General features: G+C 36.7%; 1 protein-coding gene across 1 annotated transcript in view; it reads left to right on the plus strand.

Annotated features, from left to right (window-relative positions):
• The window catches only part of LOC128859216 (uncharacterized), a 261,658-nt gene that overhangs the window by 115,654 nt on the left and 118,260 nt on the right, over positions 1–27,744 (plus strand). Inside the window, exon 3 of the mRNA XM_054096011.1 lies at positions 22,418–22,509. The gene's annotated coding sequence lies outside the window, so the exon portion shown is untranslated. The remainder of the gene's footprint in view (positions 1–22,417; positions 22,510–27,744) is intronic.

Raw genomic sequence — 27,744 nt, forward strand, 5'->3', positions numbered from 1 at the left:
CACACCAAGCGGTATAGCTTTCCTATTCTGTCGATTCGCTTAAAATCTTTTACTACAGTTTTATTTCATAAAAATGTCTGCAAAATTTCAAATTACCTTTCGTCTTCCTCTAATAATTTTTTTGTATTTTATAAGCTTTCTTCAATAAAAATCAATTTCGCACTGAATTGAAATATAGAGCACTTAAAGATGAAAGCAATCAAATTATATTTCCTTCTATAAGAAAGTTAATAAAAATAAAAATTCGACGCTTCCAAGAATGCGAATTCCTTACACATCAATATTTCTTAACATAATTGCATACATGCACACATACGTACATGCATGCATATATAAGTGCTGCCAAGCAATCCCCAAATTCTTTTACACAATCAGAATGCTTATTAGTTTTCTGCCACCATTTTTTCCGAGCTTAACAGGTTTTCCCATATTTTCCACACTCACTTGTATGTAATTCAAGTGCTATTGTGCATGTGTATGTGTGTGTATGCATTGAAAAATACGTTTTTAAGTTGTTACAACGCGTAAGGGATTTCTGTAATTTTGTAACCCCTTTTTGAAAATTTGTGTTACAGCGCTGAGTGGAGGGCGAAGGTACATCGAATGAACTGTATGAGTGGCAATGGCGAAATGCCATGATTCTGTGTGCGTGCGTGCATGGCAAAACTTATGGTATGCGTCGCATAATAACTTGATTTTTAAATTGCAGATGAAAGCGAAATTGCTGTGCGGTGGCCGGAATTGGTGATTCGGTGTATGAGTGAAAGTGCCTTTTAGGAACAAGGAAAGGATCTTGAGTGCCATCACATCCAGCCAGTGCTAGTTTTTGGAGATTTGAGACTGTGATTCAGTAATGCCCGGGCTCGAATTCCCGGGTATGCAAAACGAAATTTTTTCTCTTGTAATTGTCAGTAAATTATAAGCCTAGTTTCGCACAGAATCCCTTCGACAGTACTGTCATTTTAAGTCATAGGCGTTTGGTTTTCTTTAATCCAGTGGGAATGCAATACGACATCTAACTAGTTTGTTATACTTCCTTGACTTACTGATGCTCTGCTTTTTTAGTTAAAGATTCTATATATTTTTTTTTTTTATATACGAGTACAAATATTTTTGACATATACCGAGCCAACTGTGCCTCTCCTAGCTCAGGTTTATTCAAAACCAGCGACTGGCGTGCGCTGATCCATTTGCTAACTCTATTTTATGCGAATTCAGCATTTACATCTAAAATCTCTTCATTGTCTGCCATCTGCGACCTCAGTCACTTGTAAGTTTTTGTGACGCCAGGCTCTAACTACCTCTCAAAAATCAGACAAAAAAAAAATAAAATAAAAATAGGCTGACCAGTCGCTTTACGTAAATTTTTATCTTTAAAAAAATTTCCAAAAAAATTAATTTGTTGGTGACCTACTGCAGGACACGCCTGCCACAAGTCAAATGTGATTTTTTTTGCCTTTTTTAATAAGTCTTAAGTCGACTTGTTAAGCCAATTAGAAAAAAATTCAGATGAATTGTCTGGAGCTATTTTACTTGTATTACTAACGCCACGCTGGAAATTTTCAATTGATGACTCCTCACAAGACATCTTAACTAAATAAAAATTTTTTTTTTAATATGTTGAAATTTATTATTAATTTATTAAACATCATATTTTCGCGTAACTTTTTTACTAAATCAAAAACAAAAGATGATTTTGAGCGATGGAAATATTTAATTTGACCTGTACGCGATCGTTTGCTTGTCTGTTTGTATACTGCGGCTTTTTAGGTCACAAGTGACAAATATAATTGCAAAACTTAAAAACCTTACCATATATTTAATATCTATATATATATATATATAATTGGCGCGTACATCCTTTTCGGGTGTTTGGCCGAGCTCCTCCTCCTATTTGTGGTGTGCGTCTTGATGTTGTTCCACAAATGGAGGGACCTACAGTTTCAAGCCGACTCCGAACGGCAGATAGTTTTTATGAAAAGCTTTTTCATGGCAGAAATACACTCGGAGGTTTCCCATTGCCTGGCGAGGGGCGACCGCTATTAGAAAAAACTTTTTCTTAATTTTTGAGAGATTCTAACCGACGTTCTCTCTCTGAGTTCCTAATGGTAGTCACGCACCAAGCCATTCGGCCACGACGGCCTAGAGCATCTTCTAAGTAAAATATCTAAGTGAATATCCGCAGTGGCCTAACCCTTAACAAAAATTACTTTTCCGATAGGGTGATTAATTTTGCGCCATTTCGTCTATTTTTTCTCAAAATTAAGTTCTTGCAATTGTGTTACTTAAAAGCATTACAAAAATTACTTTTATTGCAAAAAATTATGCGTCAAAAAATGATAGTTTTTGCAAAAAGAAATATTTTAGACTCACTGCATGGCATCTACACTGAAAGTCTTAAATGAGTTCACGTCGAATTTTTTTTCAGTGGCATAGTTTAAGCTTTGCTTTAGCAACATTATTCACAGGCTGTTTTGCCAAAAAAAGTTCATACAAGACCCATTACAAGACATGTCACCGTAATGTCTTGCATGTTTTCTATTCACACTGTTTTTAGTTTCCATTAAGACGTAACTACGTATCTAGATAGAATGAAATTGTTTGGAGCTGTTTTAATATTAAGTTGTCGCTGAGCTAGAAATGTTCAACTGAAGATCCACTGGGTGAGGGTCTACATTAAATATTGACTTATTTTCTGTTTAGCCACTCTCAGCTTTTTTTCTTTTAGTGGCATAGTTTAAGATTTGGCTGTTTTGCCAAAAAAAAAAACAGAAAAAAAACATACGAGACCCACTGCAAGACATGTTACGAAATGTCTTACATGTCTTCTTTTCATGCTTTTTAAAGTTTCCATTATGTCGTAGGTTGAATGAAATCGATTGAAGCTGTTTTATCATTAAATTATGGTGAAACTATGCTGACAATTTTCAACTGAGGATCCACTGCAAGTCTACATAAATTACTGAATTTACTTTCAGTTTAGCCACTCTGAGGTATCTTAGTGGTATAGTTTAGGATTTCGCTGTTTTGCCAAAAAACAAAAAAGCCAAGGCTTCCTGCAAGACATGTCACCGCAATGTCTTGCATGTTTTCTGTTCACCCATTTTTAAATTCGTTCAGCGAAAAAGTTGATCAAAAACAGTGTAGCTTGCACATCATTTCCTAGCTGTCTCTGTTGGCCATAATTGTTATTTATCCTTGTAATTTACCTACATACATGATTTTTTAACAACTACATGTGACTTGTTTGCTACGGTCGAGTGCACGTGACCTGACCCAAGCCGTGGTGCTGGTGGTGCTTTCGCAAAGGCAAAAGCCGAATGAGGCAATGGTGAATGGTTTTCTGATCTCAACAACACTTCAAAGCGCTTTTACGATGAGTACGTGGATGACTGTTGGCGCGCCCATACGCACACTCACACACGCCAAATGTATGCGTATGTATTGGTGTATTGAGTGACCGGGGTATGCAGGGATGCGTGTTCGCCAAATTATTTCCTTTCAGGGCATTTTTGTAGCGAGTCAAAAAGAGCAGGACATTTGGTGGTATGAGATGAAACTGGAATGTTTGTCGCATACAAAGGTGAATATTTTTTAATATCGCGTTGAAAAAGCCAGAATGGGGAATGGAGTCGAAAATGCGGTAGGCAAATTTTAAATTGAAAAATACTTTAAAAATGCACGAAAAATAAGATTTTGTACGCTGCAGAAAATATGAGAATTTTTGTCACGCAAAAAGGTGTTAAGATTTCTTTCAAACATTCCATTTTTATGGTATACTTTTTCACTATGCCATGTCTCGCTTAGATCTTCAACGCGTACTTTAATCCTATATTTCACTTTAAAAAATATGTCCACACTTTTTCAACGCTCTCACTCCCATTTCAAAGCAACGCTTTAGCCGTTGATGGATCAGCCGAAATCCTTCAACTGCCAAATCTCCGCTGGCGCGCTTGTGAAGCTGCACATTGCTGTCACTTCAACTCAACTCAGCTCCGTCTGCGTCACTTCCGCCTCATTTATACGACGATTTGCTGCGAGCTACCCTAACAAAGGCAGTCAGTCGCAAGGATGCGTAGCAAGTACCTGAGGGTAACCAGGACGTGCTGTAGCCGCTCAACGAGCTCAAAATTGATTGTATGCGATTATTTTCAAGTGTCAGTAAATCGTAAACAAAAGCGTGATATATGACAGTAGCTGCAAAACTCACTAACAACAATCGGAAAAAATAATTCCAACAAGAAATCAAAGCAAAAAAACAACAACAAAAATATGTAGCGACAAGCATAACAGGCACTGCGAAAATGCAGTGTTCTTCTCAAGGGAGAAATGTAGACGAAAAACATTTGGGAACCAGTGATGCGCCAAGCAATGTGGTTCTTGTTGTTTTTTTTTTGCATGAATTTTTTATTTTCATTTCTTAAACAGCCATAAGTTAAGCTTAAAAATGTCCAGACTGGCGAGCACAAGTGTGCGCTTTGCAGTTGAAAAGGAAGTATATTTTTAGGGAGCAGCACTTCAGACAGCAGCCCGCAGTTAGAGCCCTAAAGGGCATGTACTTTGAGCTGCAGGTGCACACAACAATAATAGCACTGATTGAGAAAGATTTGCTTTGCCTAACAATAACAGAAATAGCGAGTATTTCGTGCCGGAAAGAAAGAACCAAACGATCAAGGCACCCCCGGAAATATGCAATGAATGCGCAGAGACGCAGGCGAACGAGCGAATGCTAGGGCAGCAAAGTGACTGCACAAATGACTGTAACAAACAGAGATTTAATAGAAGTGCTAAAGGTTAAAGTGAGTGTATGCGACTGTCTCTGAAATTAGTTATATAGGGTGAAAATGAATTTCTTGAAACATCTGTTTTCCTACTCATTTCGAGTGTTCTGGTAACACAGTTTTAAGGAAATCACCCTGTATATGCCCTGCCATTTTCCCACTACTCAATCTCACATCCGACACCCCGCTTTCATCATCTATTTCGACTATTTCCATTCGCATTGTTCTGCGGCATTTTTGTTCCTCGGCCGGTACTGCCACTGCTGCTGCTGCTAATAAATCCATGTCAATTGGCCGCTCGCCTCGGCGCTTTTGTTCTACAATAATTCAAAATACGCGCACACATATGCAGCGGTCTCTTGTTGTTGTTGTTGCCATGTTTGCCTACCAGCTCTATTGTTGTTTTTGCCTTTGTTGCTGCTTTGCGTTGTCTCTCAAAATGATTTAAATGCAACAGACACGCAGGAACGCTGGCAGCTGCTGACCCAATGTGCACAGCGAGAAAGATACGTTGCAGTAGCTGTAATTGTTCACACACTTCATAATGCTTGTACCTATGCATACAAATGCATTTAGCTAGTCACACATACACACTCACTCATTTACAAATATAATTACGCTTGCCTACTGTTGCGAGTTTGTGTAATTAAATTTGTATGGCAATGAATATTTCAGCGGCGATTTTATTGCATTATTTCTCATTATTTCCTCTGACACTTTCTAGGGAAAATTTGTTTCGGAGCAAATATGAAATTATTGTAATGAGTACTACTCGCCTTATGTGATTCTCATTTCTATGAAAGGAGGAAGAATTTCGAAACAGATTGGCTTTCGTTGATTGACTATGTCAAGTTTATTCACCCATTCATTCTATCTAAATCCCTCACAAGACAATTACCTCAGATATCTCTGGTTATAAATATTCAGTGAACTGTCAACCGACAAAAATTGTTATCAGTTATCAGGTCCTTACTCCTAAATTATTCCTCTTGGATATGTCTGCCCCATTTTCCCTATTTTGAAAAAAGAGATGTACCACCAAAGGTCTAAGAAGTGTCTGATCTTGTCGACTCACTTACAGGCTATTCAAAATAACTGGTTGGATTGAATTCAAAGCGCTTCTCTTTCCCGTGGTAAGATATTTTAACACCCAGTCGGAGCATGTAGCCGGAGGTACCATGATATGCGCTTCCATGCATGCTGTGGACTGGTGGTCAGATGCTGAGCCCCATACATACCCTCGCAAAACACTAACTGAACTAATATATGATTGAAAGATGTGTTCTCCATTTAAATACTCCACACGCAAGTTGAACTAACACTTTAACTCTCCGGCTCGAGGAGACCAAGCCACTCACATGTTCATCAGGCCAGCTAATTGTCACACAATCCTAATGATTCTATTACGAGACAGGAATACAGTGCTTCTTAACTGCCCGTATAAGCAAGCTGGCGTTTCGAAAAGGTGCTTCTTTTGCCAGATTTCCGATTATAGACTTCCAAACTCCTTTGTTTATTTGCTTCCGTATCGCAGAGATCACCAAAATGTCGTTTACGCCTCCATTGGTGTCATCGATGTAATCTTCGTAGGATCTTCTTGACAGAAGGTATCTCACGTAGAGGTACGCAGATGTTCAATGCGTGAATGCTTGCAAGCGGACTTCGTGAGCCCTCGGCCAGTCAGTACGAAGTTCTGAGTTGAGTGTCGAATCTCATGAAACTCTGCACATCCAATGTATCGTCAATTGAGTTCGTGATTCATCGGCCAGTTAGTAGGAACTACTGATTTTTTTAAGTATCGAACTTCGTCAAACTCTGCACATCCAATATATGATATCGTCAATTTCTCGTTCTTTTTTTTCTACTCTTTGCGTGCTTAAACTCTCAGGCTGAGTCCCCTATCTATTTTTGACCTTTGGATACTTTCATTAACGCTTTAGTTCTGCGGTTCTTCGCTCTTTTCTTTTACACCGCCTTGGCTTCATCAGTGAGCCTAAACGATTTATCAAAAAAGCAAATTTCTTTTTCTGGTACTCATTTCCCCTCTTCCTCACACTTCTAAGGGTTGCTAAAATAATTGAGTTGATTTTACTTGAACTCCTAGCAGAGTTCAATAGCAACACATTTTTTTACCTTCTACAAAATAATTAAAACTCGCGGTCACGGCGTAGAGTTACTTGTAAGTTTTTCTATAAATAAACGATGATTAGCACAAAAAAATTATATATTTCGCTTAATATGATGAGGTTGAGGTTTCTGAAAAACAAACAGAGAAAAAAAAATTATAATAAATGGAAAAATTACAGGCTTGAGAAAAATATTAAGCTGACTTCTGGTTAATGATTTTTGCCGCTCATTTTTTTAAGTTTTTATTAAATTTTTTTATTTTGCCTGTTTTCCATTTTGCAGCTTATCGTTAGTCACTCTACAATTAATATCTGTACTTGCATACATATCTACATATCTTTAGTACCACCCAGCCACAATAGACGACTCTATGTACAGAGTGTATCATCATCACGGCCTGCCAGCTGGCCGGTCGGGATGCCAAAGGAAGCAATTAACTAATCCGATTGGCAGTTATAAATGTTTATGATGCGTAATTATGCGCGTTTGCGTATTTGTGTGTGTGTGTGCTGTCTTTTGTAATGAATTCTAGAAGCTGCTGGTAGCTTTGCGCTTGCGAGCTGTGAATGATTTCGTCTGTGAGTTTATGTTCAGTTTATGTGAGTTTATATTCATAGTTCGCATGTTAATGTTGGGTTATCTTTAAGTAATAAATAATAAATTTATAGACAGCAGTACAACAGCGATAACAACTCTATCTCTAGCGCAGTTTTATTGCATTATTACTCCTAGTTATTAAATAAAAAAATATAAAAACAACATATTTTCCTTTTTGAAACTGCAAAAGTACACTTAAACACCTCATTTTATGACAAAAATACGTTAAAAACATATTTAAAAAATTTTATATTTCTTTATTATTGCCGCTGGGCGCTTTGATGATATCACCTGCAAATTACAATTTCAGCTTCCTCGTTGTTTCACAATGGTTCATCAAGCATTTACATTTTTTGTTGGCCATATTTTTTTATAGACCAGTGATCTTCTCTATGTGGGTATACATACATATATATGTACTTGCTAATATTATATCATAAGCTCTTATATACATAGACATTTACATATTTCCTCGTTTGTTTACATTGAGTTTTCTTTGGTGCGTGAAGCCGAACGCAGCGCTGCCATATTCAAATCAGCCAAAAGGTATAATCAGAAACGTATTTCCTTGCATATCTACATACACACGTACGTTTATGTATTTAAATTTTATTTCTTCAAAGTATGTAAAAAACATACGCACATTATTTAATATGCTATGCAAATAGGTTTTCCTTCACTAATTTTTATCTTAGCTAAAACAAGATAATGAAGCGAGGCTGATGGGATGTCTCGCATAACACGCGCGGTGCCGAGTATGTTTTTATTATTAATATTTTTTGATGTGCTAGTCCACGTGCTTAAAGGGTGTTTATTAAGAGCTTCCCAATTTAAAATTATAATACAAAACAGGAATATTACTGGAATGAATGTAAAAAGTGAAGGGCGGACTCGACGTCGTAAGCAGTAGATTAAGAAATGAATGGAAATAAAACAATCAATTTTATATTGTAGTAAATTCTGTGTAATTTTATATCTAATTTCTGAAAATTGTTTGCTTTTATTTGGAAATGGTCTACTTAGTATTTTCGTCTTATTCTCATTATAAATCATTTTTTGCCACATTAATGCGTTTTGCTCTTATCCGCTTTCTTTTCAATATTTTCTTTTTTGTTTTACAATTTTTCATATTTCCAGATTATTGTTTCTCATTTTCGTTAGCTCTGCTACTTATTTGCTTTTTTCTTCATTTGCTTATTTTCAAGATTTTGTTTGGAGTTTTTATGCCTGGTTGCGCATCGAATTGGCAAATTTATTGGTTTATTGTGAAAAATCGAGCTGGCACATTTATTTTTAATAAACATCTATCGTTCAAATGCATGAAGGTCGAAAAACAATTAAAATTAAAGAACTGTGTGTAATCGAAATGCATGAAGGTCCTTATCAAAGTTATTTTTTTTATTTAACATTGCATTGCGCGTCTTTGCGAACGTTATAAAAACTGATTTTTTTGTTAAGAATTTTTGAAATATATAAAAATAACGATATTTAATAGGCGATTTTTCTACTTTCATAAAAAGAGGTTGTCTGTAAAGTCGGTTTACTGACGATAGTTTAACGTGACAACGTCATAAGAAAATATTGATGGAATGGTTGCAATTTTCAAAACAAAATTTTAATTTTATTTGTTTGATAGATATTTTGTATGGATATAGAGGAGGAGGTAAATGAATTGCAATGGAATAGGTCAAGTTACATTTACACAAACGTGAAAAATTACGAAACATTTATCAAATTCATGAAAGATATCTTCAATTTCGATTGTGCATCAGACGTTAATAAGTCAACAACACTTAGAGGCAACATCATCGATTTGCCTTTTTCAAGACACTTTACATTCGAAACACTCCCTTTCATTTCCTACTTTTTCTATCATCGTCCTATTCTCAACAGAGAAATGGTTCATTACCATGCACACAGGAAGAAGGCATATGCAAATACAAGTATGTGAATTTATATACAAATGCGCATATACACACATATATATGCTCACTCAAGTAGGACAGAGCCAGATGTCGAACGTTGCCGAAGGCGGGGCGGATTGTGCTCTTTGTCGTTCGTTCCGCGCTCTCGCTTGCAGTTCAAGCACATTAGCTTACATTTGCTTGCGTACGGAATAGATTCGTATATTTGATATGTCCATATGACTTGTATGCATCTTTACATATAGATTTGTTCTTTTTGAAAATTGCGCGAAATTGTATATGTATATGCATGTTTATATACATACATATACTAGCGAAAACCCGCCCGTTTCGCTGGTCGTCTTTAAAAAAATTTAGATTAATTAATTAAATTAAGCCGAAAAATACTGTGTGTATTTTATAAAAATTCTCGCGCATGAATAGTAATGAAAGAAGTTTTAAATAGTAGTAGCAATTAAAAAACGTTTGATCTGATTTACTTTATTACTTTTTTTATTGTAATGCTCTTTGGTATACAATATTCTTCGTTTTTCCATGCGTTGTTGAATAAATGAACAATACCGATGGCTCACCAACTCTTGAGCATGAAACATAAAGTTGGCCATGAGAAAAACATGGGTATTCTAAATCAATACCACAAATTGATAAAGTTTGGCCTTGTGACTTATTAATAGTAATCGCGAATGCAAGGCGAATAGGAAATTGAAGACGTTTGAATTCAAACGGCATATCCGATGGTATCATTGGTATTCGCGGTATTAAAACGTCTTAATCAGAGTATTTTCCATTCAAATTTGTTGCTTCAATGACGTTATTTATCAATCTCTTAACTGTTAATCGAGTGCCATTACATAGTCGTGGTTGATTTATGTTTCTCAACACAATAATCGGTGCTCCTATTTTCAAGTTTAGCATGTGTGGCGGTAATCCAGGTAAATCAAGGGAATTCAAAATTTCAGTGGGATAATTTACAATATCATCTTGATTTGTCACAGTGTCAACGGATCGATATGTTTGTTCTGGACTTGGTATGTTAGCCAAAATAGAAATGAATGCATTCACATCTTTATTTTTGCCAGCCATGATGGCTCGTTCACTAAGCCAATCATGATTTTTGTAATTTTGAGGCAAATTTGGAAAAATACTTTGAATTAACTGTTCTTTCGTTTGACTTATTTGACAAAAGTTTGGTTGTAAAGTTATTAACCCAGTTAAATTATCGACAGGAACTTTGCCATTTCCAATATCCAATAATTGCTGTGAAAATTCAGCAGCTGATGGATCATTTTGCATAAGAACACGTACATTTGTAGTTAGTTTGAGTGTTTGAACATGTCTCCACAAATATGATGATTTCAAACATGCAGCCAATTCATCTGCTACAGTTGCTCAAGGAATAACAGGCAGTGTTTGTCTAAAATCACCTGCCAGCAGCACTACGGCACGACCAAACATTTCATTTTTACTACGTAAATCTCGTAATGTCCGATCAAGCGCTTCCAGTGACTTTTTATGTGCCATCGTGCACTCATCCCATACAATTATTTTACACTGTTGTAAAGCTTTAGCCATGCCAGAGTTTTTCGATATGTTACAGGTGAGTGTTTCTTCTGTATGCATATTCAACGGCAATTTTAAAGCAGAATGCGCCGTTCGACCGCCATCCAACAAAGTAGCAGCAATTCCGGATGAAGCAAGTGCTAAGGCTATTTTATTTTGCGATCTTAAGGTTGCCAAAATTATTGAAAGCAAAAAAGTCTTTCCTGTACCTTCAGGTGCATCTAAAAAGTACAAACCACCACTTTCGTTGTTTATTGCTTCCATTATTTTATTATATGCGAATTTCTGTTCATCGTTTAGCTTAGGCGTATTCACTCGGATATATTGACATAGTCCATTGATGTTATATTGCTGCTCACGATTAATATCTTGATTGGATATATCGTACATTGGACGATTAGGAGCAATCATTCCTAACTGTCCTAAGCCTTTGTTCGCAATGGCTGCGCACATATCTTCAATTAAAATCAATGTTTCATTTTCGATTTCGGGTGTCATCAGTAAATTTGGATTCGCTGTACGACGTGGCATCCGATGCCCTGCGATGGATATAATGAACCAACTCTATGATAAATTTGACCTTGTATCTGAAAGGAGTATACAGAAGTGTCAAAAAATGGGATCTTGCTGAAATCAAATAAATCATGAATTTGGATGTTATTGTTTGATAAACCATTTAAGTCAATCTCCTTAAATGTTGGCATGTAATTGTCTCTCACAATTTTATCAGCCCCAGATCAGAAAGAAAGTTTGAGCGTTTCGTTGTTCCGTTCTGCATTTGCATAGATGCGCTCCCCTTTACACATAAACAACAACATCAATCGTATGATACATACACTTCGTCGTGTACGAAAAAGCGGAGAAGGAGAAGAGAACTGTTCTATTCCCCTCCGCTTTAACCCAGCTATGTGTTCAGGTGCAAATGACATTTTTGCGTGAAGTCTGATATAAAATAAGTTCTATTTCTTCTTTTTAATTGGCGCTATAACCGCTTACGCGATTTTGGCCGAGTTTAACAAAGCGCGCCAGTCGTTTCTTTCTCGTGCTAACCGGCGCCAGTTGGACACACCAAGTGAAGCCAAGTCCTTCTCCACCTGATCTTTTCAACGCAGAAGAGGCCGCCCCCTTCCTCTGCTACCACCAGCTGGTACCGCATCGAATACTTTCAAAGCCGGAGCGTTTGTATCCATTCGGACGACATGACCCAGCCAACGTAGCCGCTGGATCTTTATTCGCTGCGCTATGTCTATGTCGTCGTAAAGCTCATACAGCTCATCGTTCCATCGTCTGCGATATTCCCCATTGCCAACGTGCAAAGGTCCAAAAATCTTACGCAGAATCTTTCTCTCGAACACTCCAAGCGTCGCTTCATCGGATGTTGTCATCGTCCACGCTTCTGCGCCATACGTTAGGACGGGCATGATGAGAGTCTTGTAGAGTGTTAGTTTTGTTCGTCGAGAGAGGACTTTACTGCTCAGTTGCCTACTTAGTCCAAAGTAGCACTTGTTGGCAAGAGAGATTCTACGTTGGATTTCAAGGCTGACATTGTTATCGGTGTTAATGCTGGTTCCTAAATAGACGAAGTCTTTTACAACCTCGAAATTATAACTGTCTACAGTGACGTGGGTGCCGATACGCGAGTGCGCCGACTGTTTGTTTGAATACAGGAGGTACTTCGTTTTGTCCGCGTTCACCACCAGACCCATTCGCTTTGCCTCTTTATCCAGTTTGGAGAAGGCAGAACTAACAGCGCGGTTGTTAAGGCCGATAATGTCAATATTATCGACATATGCCAGCAATTGTACGCTCTTATAAAATATTGTGCCTGAGCGATTAAGTTCTGCGGCTCATACGATGCTATCCAACATCAGGTTAAAGAAGTCACACGACAGCGAGTCGCCCTGTCTGAAACCTCGTTTGGTATCAAACGGCTCGGAGAGGTCCTTCCCAATTCTGACGGCGCTGCTGGTGTTGAGCAACGTCATCTTACATAGCCGTATTAGTTTTGCGGGGATACCAAATTCAGACATCGCGGCATACAGGTAACTCCTTTCCGTACTGTCGAATGCAGCTTTGAAGTCGACGAAAAGATGGTGTGTGTCGATTCTCCTTTCATGGGTCTTTTCCAAGATTTGGCGTATTGAGAATATTTGGTCGATGGTAGACCTTCCAGGTCTGAAGCCACACTGATAAGGCCCAATCAGTTGGTTGACGGTGGGCTTCAGCCTTTCACACAATACGCTCGCTAGAACCTTATAGGCGATATTTAGAAGACTAATCCCGCGGTAATTGGCACAAATTGCAGGATCGCCCTTCTTATGGATTGGGCAGAGTACACTTAAATTCCAATCGGCAGGCATGCTTTCATCCGACCATATTTTGCATAGAAGCTGATGCATGCACCTTACCAGCTCCTCGCCGCCATGTTTGAATAGCTCACCCGGCAGTCCGTCGGCGCCCGCGGCTTTGTTGTTCTTTAGCCGCATTATCGCTATTCTCACCTCGTCATGATCGGGCAGCGGAACGAAAATTCCGTCGTCAACGATTGGGGTATCGGGATCTTCACTTTCTCGGTGACATGCGCAGCTGTCACTGTTTAATAAGTTCGAGAAGTGTTCCCTCCATAATTTAAGATTGCTCTGTACGTCAGTCACCAGTTCGCCGTCTTTGTTCTTACAGGAAAACGCCCCGGTCTTAAAACCTTCTGTAAGCCGCCGAACTTTCTGGTAGAATTTTCGGGCGTTGTTCCTGTTGGCCAGCATCTCAAGCTCTTCGCACTCACGTATTTCGGCCTCTCGTTTCTTCTTTCGGATAATACGTCTCTCTTCCTTTTTCAGCTCTCTGTAGCGATTGTTTCAATTGTTTTTTCGGGCTCGCCGGAATCCGATTTCTTCTTCGGCGGCGGTACGTAGAGAACGAGAAATGTTGCTCCATTGTTCGTGGATGCCGGTTTGTTGGGCAGTACTCTCTGAGAGCAGGAGTGAGAGTCGAGTGGCGAATCTTCTGGCTGTCTGTTGTGATTGCAGCTTTTCGATGTCAAACATTCTTTGCGTAGGTAGATGCACGTTTTTTGCTGCACAGAGGCGTGTGCGCAGTTTGGCTGCAACAAGGTAGTGATCCGAGTCGATGTTGGGTCCTCGGATCGTACGTACATCTAATACACTAGAAGCGTGTCTTCCATCTATCACAACATGATCGATCTGGTTTCGTGTTTTTCGATCAGGAGACAGCCAGGTGGATTGGTGAATCTTCTTATGCTGGAATCTGGTGCTGCAGACTACCATGTTTCGGGCCCCGGCGAAGTCGATCAGCCTCTGTCCGTTACCGGATGTTTCGTTGTGCAGGCTGAATTTTCCGACTGTGGGACCAAAAATTCCCTCCTTGCCCACCCTGGCGTTGAAGTCGCCAAGCACGATTTTTATGTCGTGGCGGGGGCAGCGCTCATAGGAGCGTTCCAGGCGCTCATAGAAAGAATCTTTGGTCGCATCGTCCTTCTCTTCCGTCGGGGCGTGGGCGCAAATTAGCGATATGTTAAAAAAACGGGCTTTGATGCGGATTGTTGCGAGACGCTCGTCCACCGGAGTGAACGACAGTACTTGGCGACGAAGTCTCTCTCCCACAACAAATCCGACACCGAATTTGCGCTCCTTTACATGGCAGCTGTAGTAGACGTAGCAAGGTCCTATGGTTTTCTTACCTTGCCCCGTCCATCGCATCTCTTGGATGGCAGTGATGTCAGCCTTTACTCTCACGAGGACATCAACCAGCCGGGCAGAGGCACCTTCCCCATTAAGGGACCGGACATTCCAGGTGCATGCCCTCAAATCATATTCCTTATTTCGTTTGCAGGGGTCGTCATCAGCATAGGGAGGTCTCATCCGAGGCTTTTTCAAACTTTTCATTGGGGGGGGGGGATTTTTAAGTGGCGGGTCCCAAACCCAACGCACAACCAGCTATCCTGGAATGTTTCGCCTGTTAAGTTCTATTTACTCTTCTTAAATTTATATAAACTTTTCCAGGCGAAATAAAAAAACTGACATATATTTGCTTCAACCGTATATTTGTGAGTACACAGGTAATACGTAAATATATGAATGATATAGGTAATATCTCATATTAGCATAACCTTTCTGCAAAAAATTAAGGAAACGATCACCAATCACGCCGGCAATGATACAATGAATTTTTCACTATAACTGACTTCAGATTAACGTTTATATAATAAGCGTATATGTAAGATTTTAAAATTTTTTTACAATTTTTTTTTTTAATTTTTAATAATAAGTGGTCCTTCTCTTCCTCTTCCTCTTCCTCTTCCTCTTCCTCTTCCTGTAGCTATTCCTCTTCCATCTCCAGCTCCATCTCCTTTCTTTATCCCGGAAACGGGCAGTAAACATTACTTCACTTAAAAGCTTTCATCAACAGCTTCCATCTGATACCCATATTGTACAAACACATCCAAGGGTACCATGGTCCACCTTTTCGGCTATATCTCGAGACCCTGGTCACTCAGATATCTAAAAAATACTCTGTATTAAAGCACTCATCAGTAGCTTTGATTTGATACCCACCCTCGTTTTGGCCTCCGGCAGCGCCACCTGGTGGCGAGTGGAATCAATAAGCATATTATACTAACCTTCACCGTGGAAAAATATATATATATACCAAATTTCATAATAATCGACCCAGACACACACGACCAAAATGTATTAAATTCTAATGAATGCTATGTGCGGTACAAAAAATACGTGCGGCAAATAGCAAAAACACACTCACTTTACCGACGCACCGAACACACACGCGTTATCGGATTTCAACCAAACTTCACAGAAACCTTTGCCAAAGCAACACCAACAATATGTGAAACTTTCATTGTTTTCCTTACACGCGTTGCTGAGATTACCCCGGACAAATGCACACTTTTTTCAGCTTAATTTTTATATATATAGATTAGTATACAACATATCTTATAAGGTATATGGTAAATATTACCATACATTCGTTCCGCGCTTTCGCTTGCAGTTCATTCAAGGTAACGACAATGAGCAAGGTAACGGCAAATGAGCATGGTAACGACACATTTTTTCGTGCGCGCAGCCGGCTAAATCGAATCATAAGACGTTATCACGTCAAAATTACCTCGAAGAATATTAGGAAATTAACAAAATCAAAAAATAAAACACTATTATATAAGAATATTTGATTGATTAATTTGATAAATCTCTGAAATTGGTGTTTTTTTCATTTTAGATACTTAATATAAAAACATTATATACCCAGTTTATAACAAACAAAAAAAATTATGAATAGTAAAAACTAGAAAAAAAAACATATTGTAAAAAAAATTCCTGAATTGTTTTGCATTTTCTTTGAATTTTGTAATGAACTATTTTTCTATTTATATATTTATTTTATTCTCAGTACACTTTTGTGTTTTCGAGAAATTTTCATTAAGCAAAGAAATGCAAATCTATATATATAAAAAGAAGTTACATTTCCTTGGTAATCTTATAACTTAAGAACGGGCTCACCTATCCAAACCAAATTTTTAGGCTTTGTTTGGACTATTCAGTAGATGGTTTGTGTTTTAAAATTTTAAGAATCGGATACCAGGGTCTCGAGAAATAGGCCAAAACGTGAACCCGGGTAACCCTAGGATGTGTTTGTACAATATGGGTAGCAAATGGAAGCTGTTGATGATTTCTATAGTATAGAGTATTTTTCATACCGTTCCGTGACTAGGGTCTCGAGATATAATCCAAAACGTGGACCCGGGTAACCCTAGGATGTGTTTGTACAATATGGGTAGCAAATGGAAGCTGCTGATGATTCTATAGTATAGAGTATTTTTGATGCCGCTCCGTGACTAGGGTCTCGAGATATCGCCCAAAATGTGGACCCCGATAACTTAAGGATGTGTTCGTACAATATGGGTAGCAAATGGGAGCTGTTGATGATTTCTATAGTATAGAGTATTTTTCATACCGTTCCGTGACTAGGGTCTCGAGATATAATCCAAAACTTGGAACCGGGTAACCCTAGGATGTGTTTGTACAATATGGGTAGCAAATGGAAGCTGCTGATGATTCTATAGTATAGAGTATTTTTGATGCCGCTCCGTGGCTAGGGTCTCGAGATATCGCCCAAAATGTGGACCCCGATAACTTAAGGATGTGTTCGTACAATATGGGTAGCAAATGGAAGCTGCTGATGATTCTATAGTATAGAGTATTTTTAATGCCCCTCCGTAACTAGGGTCTCGAGATATAGACCAAAACGTGGACCTGGATAACCCTAGGATGTGTTTGTACAATATGGATAGCAAATGGAAGCTGCTGATGATTCTATAGTATAGAGTATTTTTGATGCCGCTCCGTGACTAGGGTCTCGAGATATCGCCCAAAATGTGGACCCCGATAACTTAAGGATGTGTTCGTACAATATGGGTAGCAAATGGAAGCTGTTGATGATTTCTATAGTATAGAGTATTTTTCATACCGTTCCGTGACTAGGGTCTCGAGATATAATCCAAAACGTGGACCCGGGTAACCCTAGGATGTGTTTGAACAATATGGGTAGCAAATGGAAGCTGATGATGATTCTATAGTATAGAGTATTTTTAATGCCCCTCCGTAACTAGGGTCTCGAGATATAGACCAAAACGTGGACCTGGATAACCCTAGGATGTGTTTGAACCACATGAATATCCATTTCGGCAAAAATGTAAAGCACTTATGGATTTAATTGTGAAATTATATGTATTTGGGGAGGTGCGTTGCCATATGTACTCCATCGAATGGCAGAAAAGGGGATTGCCGCACGCACATATACTAATTTGGCTGGTACATAAAATAACTCCGAATCAAATCCTTATCAGCCTTATATCAGCTGAAATTCCTAACCACACTGCTGATCCTGGGTTATTTCAAGTTGTCGTTATATATTACATTTCCTTGGTAATCTTATAACTCAAGAACCGCCAAACCGATTGACACAAAAATTTTTGAGTTCTTTTCTATCTTTGAGGAGGTGGTTTGTGTGAAGTTTGATTGAAATCGGTGCAACCGTTCCTGAGTTATGATATTTTATGTGAGTAATGGTTTCCTCTCATACGAAATGCCTGTATGGGAAAAACAAAAACAAATACACCGCCGCTTATGAGCGTTTCTGTTGTACTGTTGTGGTTGTAAGTGTATTATGTTAATATTAATTTTGGGCGAAAATATAATAAAAACTGGAGCATTCAAGGAACTGGAAAAACATTTTTAACTTTATTTATTTTAGCATAATTTATTTAGCGTAAAAAATTGAAATGGAAATTAAAGAATCAAAGTTTAATTACAAGTTTTTATCGGCTCTTTCACCTTACCTGTATATAGGTGACCACCACAATCAAATTTTAAAAAAGTACAGAAAAGGCTATTGTGACATCTTTAGAAAGTATGTTGAATGAAAAAAATCAACTAATTCAACTGTTTAAACATTTTACGAGTTCTATAAAGAAAACTTAATATGAAAAATTGCTTGCGATATAAAAAAAACATTTTATGTATGGTGGTGCGAAGCCCACTGGGTGATGCTAGTTGTTTATAAAAATAAATTAAAATGTGATGTAATTAAAAGAAACAATCTTAAAAATATAAAATTGCAAGAAATTGCATAGTACTTTCAAAATTAATTAAACATAGAAACAATCCCGGAAAAAAATAGTACTATTTAATTTAAAATTTTTTTTTAACTTTTTTTTATTTTTTTCCTGCAATTTCCTCTCATGCATGTGTTTTCCAGCGTAGCCATGCATATAATTTTTTTCTTTTCATTTTTCATCAGCATATTCATATGTGTCCATCTGAGAATGCTAATGGGTTGCCGGAAGTACGCGGCATGTTGTCCAGCTGCGTCTAAAAAATATTTAATATCTTTTTGCTTGCATCTTTAGTTTTTGCGCATATAAAATTATTGTTTCCTATAATTTTTAGTTGTTGGATATAATTAATGACGCTCACAAATTATTACTAACGTACTGAAGTTACTTTAATATCGTTTTTTATTTGGTTTTCTTTTTGTTCTTTTTTGTAGAGGAATAGCAAATCCCGTTCTTAAAAAGATTGCAACATAATGAATTAAAAAACTCGGTCGCAATTGAATTTAGAGGATTTTGAACAAAAATAAAAATGGTTGTGAGCTGTGAAAAAATAAAAAAAAAAAAATCGAAAAAATGCAAAGTCTAACTCTTCAGTAAATCGAATCCAATATTTGCTACTAACTTTATACTTGCACCATTGAAATTAATGTTTAATAGAAAACAGTAGCTAATCATTTCTCCGCACTCTAAGCCGTGCTGCGTATTTCAACCTAATTACCTCGTTGCTCTCCGCTATTTACCTCTCTAACCATTGTCACACCTGTACATCCACGACATCAGCATTCGATTGATAATTCAACAAGAGTTCATATTTGAGCCTTAAATTCTTGTCTTGTTACTCAATACACTCCACCAAAAGTATGGAAATAATCTTCTGACTAATCACCCGGATATGTGTGTGCAAGCCGCCAACATAAGGTCGAATAATCTATCAAATTTTTTGTCATAAAATAATTAATTTTTTGAAGCAATTTACAATTAATCGAATATGCATGGCCAGTTACGCCACACGACTCCACGCACACCCACACACAACACAGCTCAAGTCTATGCAATTCATATCGCCAGCAAAACAAGCTGTTGAGAGGCGAGATTAACGAGATAAAAAACTTAGAAAAATAACTATAAATAAATAAAGTAGTGGAGGCTTAAAGTAAAGAACTGAGAAAATAAGCTGTTTTGGTTACGCGTATACTAAAACAAGAAAAAAATTATCTGAATAAAAGTAATGTAAAAATGTTGGGATTAAAATAAAGTTCTAATGAATAATAAAAATTAAAAAATAAAACAAAAAAGGTATGATGTTTTATAGTAAAAAAAATAATAAAAAGTTATAGGCTTAAAATAAAGTTGTAAAGAATAATAACAAATTACAAAATGATCAAAAAAACTTATGAATTTTTGTAATGAAAAAATAGTTTAAAAGAATAATAAAAAATTACAAAAAATCAAAAAAACAAAAATTTTATGAAAATTATTAAAGAAAAAATTTTAGGTTTAAAGAAAAAATATATGAATAATAAAAAATTAAAACAAAATTACAAAAAAAAAAATGTTTTATAAATCTTTATAATAAAGTAATCATGAAAAAACTGAAAGTTAAAAAAAATTTAATAAATAATTAATAAAAAATTGTAAAAAATCAAAAAATAAAATTTAAATAATTACAATATAAAAATAAATAATTATAGAATATAAAAATAAATTAGCCAAACTTGGTCTTTCAAAGGAAGATATATTTGATGAATTATAAAATATTATTCTATGTAGTTTCGACCCGCGTAACTGTCTAAAGAAATGCTAACCTTTTTTAAATGGCATAAACTAGGTAGCGTTTTGGTTATTTGTAGCGTTTTGTATTTGAATTAATCACCCAAGTTTCTTTTTGAATATTTTTTTTTACTACATAAAAAAACAAAAATGATTTTTAGTAATGGAAATCTTTATTTTGTCCTGTACGCGCTCCACAGCTTGTCTGTTTGTCTACTACAGTTGCTTAGTTCACAAGTGTCAAATATGATTGATTATTTTCAAAAAGTATAAATCTCTCAATAGGGTGATTAATTTTGCGCCACCTTGTACAAAAAAAAAAAGAAAAAATCTCCTCAAAAATTGCAAACCTGGTGTGGCATTAAAAGGCTATTTCAAGTTTTGTGCCTTTGTAGTGCTCTCCTTAGCCAGTACTCGCCTGTAAATTGTTTCTACATACAACTGGCTCCTATCGAAATTCCTTATTTGTTGTGACAACCAATTTTTTCAAAAACAATTTTCTTTTTAGTTTCCGCTTAGCGTTTTGCTAATTCAAATTTTTATGCAAAATAAATTAAAAATCATGAAAAATAAAAGTTTTAAAATTAAAAAATTATGAAAAATAAATTAATAAAAATTTTCAATTAGCTTAGTTATAAAATATAAAAAGAAATTACATAAACTATATCAAATATAATTGTAGAATATATGAGAAAATAATGTATGAAAATTAAATTAAAAATTATGAAAAATATAGAATTTAAATTAGCAAACTTTTCATAAAATTTTTTATGTAAAACTCTATTTACTTACCTGACTATGTTTTTTTTAATTTATTCACATTTTCTTAATTTCTTATTGCTTTAATAAATACTTAGCAACTCAGAGAAATATTCTTTTTTGGTCCATCACCTCTTTCGCAATCAATTAAAAGTTCCTTGAACTATAACACAAGAAAAGTACAAAAGCACACACACACACAAACACATGCACATCTGGCATCCCATCGTGCAGACTCACGCTCTTAGTGTTCCCTGCGTTTTAAACAGCAACAATAAAGCGCTTGATAGACTTTTCGTTGAAATTTCGTTCATAATATTTTATAATTGCCGTTCTGCCTTGAAATTGTACATTTTCTCTAATTCTGAATCCATAACAAAACACGTGTGATGCTTCTTCCCATCATGAGTTATTAGACACACACGCATAGCAGTATGTGTTTATCGCTTTTTCTTCAGAAAACTACATTTGTACAGACATAAATATAATAAATTCATTAACGCCCACATGTCGTGTACACCTAGCCTATTTAAAGGCGCCACAACTTAAACACTCAAGTGCGCCAGTTTATCATTTGGCATACGAGTAGTGGCTCGTTAGCTGCTATGTGCCGCCAATGGGCCCTGTAGCTGTTTATCTACCCAGGAAACGCATGCGTCCCGCACCTAATCCGAGCATCTTATGAACCGATTTGCTCATGCGTCTCTCATGCCTTCAGTCGCGCTACTTTTTTGTGCGGTTTATTGCTCTTCTGCTTGCTAAGACTTTTCTGTTTTGTTGTAGAGTTATGAGGCAATTTTAGCATTATCTGAGAACAGCAACACCAATGAATAACAACAGGCAGCAAATCATTGTTGGTGCTGCTTTGTACGATACTTAAACACTTAAGTATCACTTGGCGTTTTCAAGGTGTTGTTTTTATTGCATTTTCTTCATATTATTATCATTATTGTGGTGATAAATTCTCCTAATTCTCCCAAGCAGATGTGTCTACTGCTGTAATCCGCTCTTGTCTGGGAACTTGTCTATTTCGGCCTACTTAATTTCGCGGCAAATTAAGTTTTCATAATTCTACATCAATTATAACAGCTAATTTATGCATGTATGCATGTGTGTGTGTATGTGAAGGTAACGCTTTGATCAGTGAAGCGCAACTGTGTTAAATTTCGATTGATTGCAACTACAATGCGTGAACGTACTTACATACCTGATTAGTTGCTTTAATTTTATTTTTTCTTCTTATTTCATTTTAGGTTTTGCGAATCCACGCCGCATACTAAATTAGGTATTGACTATGTGTGAGAAATTCTTTGAACTTTAATCCGTTGGCGAGCAGAAGCTTAATGTAAGTCTAATTAAAAATTCATTTAAAATTATTATCAGTCATTAATCGAGTTAGTATATCGAATTGCGTTAATTGAGAGGCTTTGAATATTATATTATTTTCAATTTAAAATTTTTTTTGTCAAGCCCAGAGGGCAATGCAGATTGTAAGCTATACAGTGTAGTCTCTGCAAGAAGTTTTATCGAAATAAAATTAATAAATATGATAATGCCACATACTGGTGTGTTTGTACGCTGCAGTTCTCAAGTTCACAAGTGTCAAATATGATGGACGTACGAGGTCACATGCATAAATCATAAATTTTCGATAGGGTGACTAATCTTGCGCCACCTTGCATATGAAAAAATTAACTTTGGTATTTCGCTTAGAAAAATAGCTCATCAAGTATTCAGGAAAGGTAGCACTGCTTTCATGTTGCTTTCAAAATAATTGATTGCCAGCTTCACATCTGCGTGTGAGCTGCTCATCAGCTGATCGCTTACAGCGTTCAGATTTCAGGCGAACAACTTCTTTGAAGACTTGAAATAAAGCTTAGACATAGTCTTGGCGAGACAAGAAGACCGCCTTTAGGTAACTATGAGTATAGGGGTGAGGATAATTTTCCATCTGTGAACACAGAGCGCGCTGTTCTTAAGAACAAATCGTCTAACATAACCTGCGGTTAACACATTTAGAATTTTAAAAAATCTAAAAGATTCATCAAATATTTCACTGCTTTATTTTTTTTTCTTAAAACCGGTACCGGAATTAAAGAAAAAAAAACAATAAAAAAAACTTAAACTCAATTAAATTAATTGAAAAAAATTAAAACAGAAAAATTTTTAAGTACTAAAAACAACAATTTAAAAGAAAAAAAATTTTTCGGTGTTGGAATTAAAAACAAAATCTTTTTTAAATTTAAATAAAAAACTGAAAAAAATTAAAAAAAAAGAAATTGTTTAATTGTTTTTTTATTTTTTATTTTAATTCCTTAACTCTAAGCTTTATTTTAATTCCTAAATTAAAAAAAAATTAAAAAACACGTAAACAATTTCTTTTTATTTTAAAATTTTTTTCAGTTTTTTTAATTTAAGTTTTCGTTGTTTTTAATTCCGACATCAAAACAATTTTTTTTCTAAATTATTAAATTTTAAGTTTTTTTTTTTCAATTTTTTCTTTAATTTAGAAATTATAATTAAAAAACAAATTGTTGGTATCGGAATAAAAAAAAACATTAAAAAAATGTTAAGGGTTTTATTGCTCAGAGCACGCTTTATTCAATGAACAGAAAAAAATTATCAAGAAGCGGAAGTGCGGAATATTGAATGTATGTTGAAAAAATATTTGACAGATTAATAATGTTGAATAATTACAAAAATGATTTATAGATGGCGCAAAAAAACTCGTAGACGAAATTGCTTCGCACTGTTGCATTTGTCCAACACCTCCCCTCGAAGAATTCCGGATGCGGCAACAATCAATTCACATCAACCATACCCAGATCTGTGATGCACCTATAGTGCTTTTCGGCAGGTAATCCTTTTGTGAGCACATCTGCAGGCATATCTTCAGTTGGCATAAAATTTAGTATGATATCGCCGTTTTGATGTTTTTCTCGTATGAAGTTGTGACGTACATACATCTATATGTTTGGTTCGCGAGTGATAAGCGTTGCTCTGCACTAACTTTTGTGCACTTTGGCTGTCATTATATATTATAATTGAGCTATGCTTTAATCCGATTTCCTTTAGAAGATTACGCAGGTATAAGGCCTCTCTTGTCGCTTTACATAAAGCCGTATACTCGGATTCAGTGCTCGACAGTGAAACAGTCCTCTGCTTGCGTGCCTCCCACGATATTGCAGCTCCAGCTAGTATAAAGGCGTAGCCGGAATAAGATCGCCTATCCGCCATGTTCGCGCCCCAATCTGCATCAGCAATTGCATATAATTTTTTATTTGATTCTTCGTAAAGAATGCCGTAGTTTGTTGTACCTTTTAAGTATCTTAAAACACGTTTAGCTGCCTTCCAATGAATTTCGGTGTAGTTCGAGTTGAATTGGCTCAAAAAATTAATGCTGAAAGCCAAGTCAGGACGCGTTGTAACAGCCAAATATAATAAGGCTCCAATCAAACTTTGATATGGATATTTTTTCATTTCAGTTTCATCACGTACAGAGGGTTTTTCTAGCTTAGTGTTGAATTCTAGTGGAGTTTTGACTGGTTTGCAGTCCTCCATATTAAAACGTTTTAAAATTTGTTCTGCATATTCCCGTTGATTTAGGAACACACTGTGTTTTTTGAGATCTTGGTGAAATTCTATGCCCAAACAAGTTTTTACTGGACCTATGTCCTCCATCTCAAAGCTTGCGGCCAGAGGCTGTTTGATTTCAATTAAGAGCGATTGATCATTTGTAGCTATTAATAAATCGTCCACGTAAACGGTAATCAGCGCAAGACTCGAATTCTTACGCATAATAAAAAGGCATGGATCACATTTAGATGAATGAAATCCCATTTCACGTAATTTAGTACTCAATTTCTGGTACCACTGAAAACCAGATTGTCTTAAGCCATAAAGCGATTTTCGCAATTTGCATACGGGGTTCTTGTTTTCGGATAAAGCTGTCAACCATTTGTCTGCTATAGCTCGAATTTTATTAGCTTTTGGATCAGCTGTGTCCGGAATCTTACCTGAGATGACCTTTTTGAGGATCACTTCCATATTTTCTGGTATTTGCATATAAACGCTTTCATCTAGATCACCATTCAAATAAGCAGTGATGACATCCATTTGGTGTATCTGAAGATTCATTTCCACTGCCAAAGCTGCCATTGTTCTGATTGATGTCAATCGCGTGACTGGTGAATATGTGACGTTGAAATCCTCCCCTGGAAGTTGCGAGCACCCTTTTGCTACGAGACATGCCTTCTTCTTATTGCCCTCTTTTGTTCGAAAAACAAATCGATTGCCAATAATCTTTCGCTTGATAGGTTGCTCCACGATGTCCCATGTTTCATTCGAAATCTGTTCGATGTACTCATTTTCAACAGCTACTTACCATGCTGCTGCTTCGTCGCTGCTAAATGCCTCTTTTAGTGTCACTGGATCTTCACACGTTGCCATATTAACATATTCACAATCTTCAAAATCAGAGCTCGATTCTGACACACTGTCATTTGCTTGTTCCTTTGTGTTACTGGCCGCCTTTTGATATATCTTTCGAGGTCGTCCCCTTAAGCCAACTCTCAATAATCTTGGCCTACCTCTGCCGTATTTCGATTTCGAAGATGGAGAAGCATCTTCATTTTCACATTCACTGACTGATTTTTCAGCCATGTCTTCGCAACAAGTTTCGTTTCTAACCGCTTTCAACTCCAATTCTATTTCGAAATCTTTTTTCTCGTTATCAGATTTGTGAAACATTTTTTCGAAGAATTTGACATCGCGGCTCACCAGAATTTTTCGTTTTTTGGGAGACCAAAGTCGATAAGCTTTAGCCTCATTTGAATATCCAACTAAAATACACTCTTCAGATCGTGGGCCAAATTTACCGCTTTGATTGCCTTTCATCAACACGTAACATTTAGCACCGAAAGGTCTGAAATGAACAACTGTGGGGGTTTTCCCCGACCAGAGTTTTAACGGTACCTCACTTTTAAGAACTTTAGTTGGGCACCTATTCCTGATATAGTTCGCTGTGTTAATTGCTTCTGTCCAAAATGTCCCTGGTAGATTCGCCTGCGCCAACATGCATCTAGACATTTCCAAAAGCGTTCTATTTTTTCGTTCTGCGATGCCGTTTTGCTGTGGTGTATAAGGCGCACTCAACCGCCTCCTAATTCCACAATCGTCCAGATATTTTTGAAAGTTGCCGTTAATATATTCTAAGCCGTTGTCTGATTGAAGAAACTTTATTTTCTTTCCTGTGAATGTTTCGGCAGAATTTTTGAAAATTTTAAACATTGGCAGTACGTCGGACTTTCGTTTTACAAAATAAACTTCACTGTAACGAGAAAAATCGTCCGTGAATGTCACAAAATATTTCGCACCTGAGTGTGAGCAAACCCTCATAGGCCCACAGACATCACTGTGCACTATTTCAAGCAGTTCTGTGGTACGCTGCTCACTTTGCTTAGGAAAGCTCTCTTGTGTTTGTTTTTGGTTAACACAAATCTCACAAGTCGCTAATTTTTCATTGCTGTCACAATTCATACCATGTACCATACCTGCGGCACGTTTTAAATCGGTTTCATTGAGGTGACCCATACGAACATGCCAGGTGTTAAGTTTGATAGGCTTCGTTTCAGAAATATTTGCTGTCGGCTGTGAACTTTTAAGATAATATAACCCACCAATGCGTGTGGCAGTAAGTACTGGCTTACCTTTCTCTATAATAAGTGCTTTATCTCGCTTAAATATTACCTCAAATCCCTTTTCTGTAATCTTCGAGACTGAAAGTAAATTTGTTCTCAGATCTGGCACGTACATAACTTGTTCGAATTTTATCGGTGCTTCTTTCCTTTCTTCGTTAATAACAACCCTGACGTTGCCTATGCCAGCCATATTCGCTGTGTCGCTATTTGCCAAACTAAGTGTTTTACTTATTTCTTTGAAGTTGGTGAAGTTGTTTTTGTTGGAACTCATGTGAGAGGATCAACCACTATCCATACACCAATATTCGCTTGAATTCTTTAGCAAAAGAGCCGATTCGAACAACATTGATTTTTCGATCTTTTCTTCAGTAACGTGACGTGCATTCCAGTTGGAAGTTTTGTTATTTTGTTTTGATCGACAATATCGCGATATGTGACCAACCTCGCCGCATTTATAGCAAGTTCTATGTTCAACCAATTTTGGCACTGAATTTCCTTTTCGTTTATAGTTGCTGCTAGCATTGCCGGTTTGCTTGTGAATATTTTTAAATTTTGGTTGAACATTGAATACGTTCTGTTCCGCAGCTGCCTCCTTTGCTTTTCGCGATTGTTCTTCCTCCAGTATCTTTACACGAAGAACATCCGGCTTGGGAAGTTCATCACGTGTCTCCAAGGCGCATCGAAAGGTCTCGAAGGAATCAGGCAAACTATATAGAAGCAAAATTGTTAAAAGATCATTACCCACAGTAACGTTTATTTCTTTTAGCTTAGTCACGGCGTGGAAAAACTCATTTAAATGTTCACGGATGTTATCTCCTTCCTTCATTCGTGCGAGGGCTATGCGTTTCAGGAGTGTTGCTTTTCTTGCAGGACCTTTTGAT

Source organism: Anastrepha ludens, chromosome 3, assembly GCF_028408465.1.
Source record: "Anastrepha ludens isolate Willacy chromosome 3, idAnaLude1.1, whole genome shotgun sequence".
Classification (NCBI taxonomy): Eukaryota; Metazoa; Arthropoda; class Insecta; order Diptera; family Tephritidae; genus Anastrepha; species Anastrepha ludens.